This window comes from Nansenia antarctica (assembly GCF_963989245.1).
Source record: "Nansenia antarctica genome assembly, chromosome: 6".
Taxonomy (NCBI): Eukaryota; Metazoa; Chordata; class Actinopteri; order Argentiniformes; family Microstomatidae; genus Nansenia; species Nansenia antarctica.
The window spans coordinates 69,648,805-69,652,440 of NC_137676.1; the positions used below are offsets into that span (position 1 = coordinate 69,648,805).

Below are 3,636 nucleotides of genomic sequence, written 5' to 3' on the forward strand. Positions count from 1 at the left end.
ATTCAACACAACTTTTTTTTATTAAAATACTTTTTAATGTTTTTTAAATGTAAACAGCAGTATCTAATTTAACAAAACTTTGGCAAAAAGGCAAGACAAATGGGTGCAGAAACACATCGAGATCTGTCCAAATCACATAGCAAAGGCACATTATCTTCTTTTCACCAACACAAAATGTGCAAAAGAACATCCTCTCATATTCCCTCCTTCCAACATTAGTACATAGTAATTTTTAATTCAACCCGGCACTCAAAGTTAGAACCCGACCCTAAATCCCACAAGTACATTTTGTTTTGTGTATCACTTAAAATATTGTACAACCCCTCCATTGTTTACTATGTAAAATATTGCATTATCTCACGTCTGTGCAGATTTCTATCTGAATCTGAAGCTCACCTTTTAACTAATGATGTCTTTCACACCTAACAGGTAACTTGGTAAACATGAAGAAAATGGAGTCCAGGATTTGGTAGGTTCCCAGGTAAACGTGTTTCTTCCACATACCCTCAAAATGTCACTGAAATTAGGACGGATATATTTGGAAATAATCTGACACTCCTCCTCACCATGTACATGTAGAGCCCACTCGCACATACACAGAGGTAGACACACACTGATACACCTCTGCTGCTCATTTAGAGATGCCCAGCCCAGACCTCATGTACTCGTACACAACATAGCTGATGCTGACTGCAGGGATGACCTTCATGAAGTTGGGTAGGATTCCACGGTACAGTCCAAAGAACCCCTCCTGCTCCAGAATATTCCTCACCAACCGGTTCATATTCATCTGTTCTGAACCTTCGATGGACGCTAATATAAAACGGAGAATCACATGAAATCAGAACTTTTTCTGTAACACGGTATATTATGGCATGTTATTGACTTATTAAAACCATCACCATAGGATTGCAGTGTTCCTACAGTTATATCGCTTGTTTTTGTATACCAGTTGTAGAAGCAATGTTTATACTTATTGAACGTATTGTGTGTATTTAGTGTGGTTTTAGGATGTTTCACGTATGTTGTACACAAGGTGGCAGTATCACTGGGGCGATCATGGGTCACATATACTGTACATGCTTAATGAAGCAGGTACGGGTTTTGAGTGTCTCAATAGAGTGACAGGCAGTAGAGTGATTGAAGTGTTTGAGTAATCTCTGGGATGTTTTACCTTGTGCCTGCATCCTGGTTCGGATCAGAGCCAGAGGGTAACTGGCCAGCTGGCCGCAGGCGCTGGAGATGGTACCACACCCCAACAGAACCAGAATACCAGGGTTGGCTGTGTCTTTGGCATACCGGGCCAGCCAGGCGTTCTTCAGGCTCTGAGTGTTAACGACAAAGAGGTCACAACCACATTCATTTCCCAGTCGTCTACAGGTGAACACCATCAAACTGTTTTGAGAACAATGCCACTGAGTCATTTATCCACACACTTATACAGGAGGTAATACTGATAATGGAAATAATTTAGTAGACTTCATTGTGTTGTTTGTATATACGGTACTTGATCATTTACAATGTGTGTATTGTTGTACTCAAGTGGCTGACAAAAGGCAACTGTGTATTTTAAATGTGTCAAATAAAATAATTCATTCATTCAATCATTCAGAGTGAAGTGGTTGGGCACACACCTCGTACACAGCCAGATCTATCCCAGCATAGGGAATGATGCCCAGGATGTTGGGGATGTAGCCCTTGTAGAAGGCCTTCACTCCCTCCTTCTTCAGGATCTTCTTGGCACAGTCAAACATTCCAGTATACTGTCCGGTCTTCCTTAGTGTTAGTCTGGTCTTCATCACCTTATAGGACGAAGAAGAAGAGAGAGTATCTTCAGGGAATTGTCAGAGCACCCCACTTTTTTCTCCACCTTTGTCCTTTCCATAGTACCCCCCCCCCCCCCCCACTCCTTTCTTTCACTTCCCTCCCTCTCCCCCTTCCCTCACCTCCATAGGGTAGATGGCTGTCTGGGCGGATGCCCGGCCAGTGACCCCGCGATAAACCTCTCGTGGGTCTTGACCTTCCCTCCGTCACTGGAGAGCAACTTCTTGTACTGTCAGAGTACAAGATAACAAGTGCATATTTATATGATGGATACTAATACAATTTAAAATATAGACAGCACCAGGTCAATTATGTGTCAATCCGCTGTGTTAGTTCACCTGCTCATAGGCCATGAACTTAATGGCGGTCTCAGGGGCGATGTTCAGGACGTTGACCCCGTTCCCCCTCCACATAGAGGCAATGCCACCCTCCACTGCTTGAAGCCCCCTACTAGAGTCATCTTATTGGTCGGCGAGGCTTGCACCTGTAAATACAAAAATCACAGGTGAGAAAGGAAAATAGGCTACACACTTCAGATGCACTTCACATTAATGGCCGGTTTTCTGGACCGAGATTCAACTTTATCCAGGACTAAATTACCAGGTTCGATCTCCATTGAATGTGCTATCCTGTGTCTAGTCCAGGATTAGGCTTAATCTGGGTCCAGAAAACCAGTAATGAAATGAGTTAGTAGTAACCAATGAGGAACATGCAAAATGCATTTATTTAACATATGCTGCAGAGTGTACGTAGCTGTACATACCTGCATGAACACCTTCATCCTGTCTAGGGGGGCGGTGCCAGTGCGAGAGACGGCCCCTGCCATGGCGCCAGCTGCCAGCTGCTTCCACCACACTCCTGTGGTCTTCTCCTCCTCAGTGAACTCATCAGGGATGGTGAGACTGTCCCCGTCTCCCGATATCCAGCACCTATTACAAAACATGTAGACTGTTTAGATTAGAACATGATCACACACACACACACACACACACACACACACGTACAAACGGTCTATATCGTAGTATAACGCGTGCACACAGTCACACACGCGGGTCACAATATTCTGACGGTAGGGTCCAATGAATATGTTTGGCACTAACAATGCGAAATGCTTTTTAAATGTGTCTGTGACAACACAAAATATAGGCAATACTCACTGTAACAAAATGTATGAAATGCTCTAAAACGTTCATTAACGTTTTCCTTTTATTTATTTATTTAAATGATATGCGTCATGACAGAACACAGGACAACGTAGCACAGGCAGTAGACTACAACAAGAACATGGAAGATGTTTTCGAGCCCCAAATTATCGAGAAGGTCATATCCTATGCACTTGCCGCAATCAAACCATATTGAATTTATCTGTAGAAAATACAGGTCGCACCTCCATAGATTCTAAACGTGGCTCCATCCATGCCGCTTGACGTGCGCAAGAGTGGGCTACAAGAGTTTCGTTTCCACCTTCTAATGTGGTGATGTCAAATGGTGACACATGTAAAATGAGCCTACTAAGGTAAAGGTTCCGAGAAAGTACCTATTCTCAAATTACTTTAAAAAACTTATTTTTATGCTATAGTACGGAAGAGTATTAGGGCCACCAACACGAGTTATTGATTTATTTTCCGAAAGGGGGGGGGGGTTATATTCTGAGATTAAAGTCAGAATTTCTGAGAAAAAAGTCAGAATTTCTGAGATAAAAAGTCTGAATTTCTGAGTTAAAAAGTCTAGTGTTACAAATATTTAAATCTAAGCTAAAAACCTTCATGTTTTGCACCAGTTATGATTAAACACAAACACTTCTATCAATGT

General features: G+C 42.4%; 1 pseudogene across 1 annotated transcript in view; it reads right to left on the reverse strand.

Moving 5' to 3' along the window:
- Positions 1-631: 631 nt before the first annotated feature.
- LOC308160891 (mitochondrial adenyl nucleotide antiporter SLC25A24-like) overlaps positions 632-3,636 on the reverse strand; it is a 9,119-nt pseudogene continuing 6,114 nt past the window's right edge. Inside the window, exons 8-13 of the transcript in view lie at positions 2,588-2,753; positions 2,163-2,308; positions 1,947-2,053; positions 1,635-1,802; positions 1,175-1,325; positions 632-813 (exon numbers count right to left, since the gene is read on the reverse strand). The product of the transcript in view is annotated as a mitochondrial adenyl nucleotide antiporter SLC25A24-like (transcript). The remainder of the gene's footprint in view (positions 814-1,174; positions 1,326-1,634; positions 1,803-1,946; positions 2,054-2,162; positions 2,309-2,587; positions 2,754-3,636) is intronic.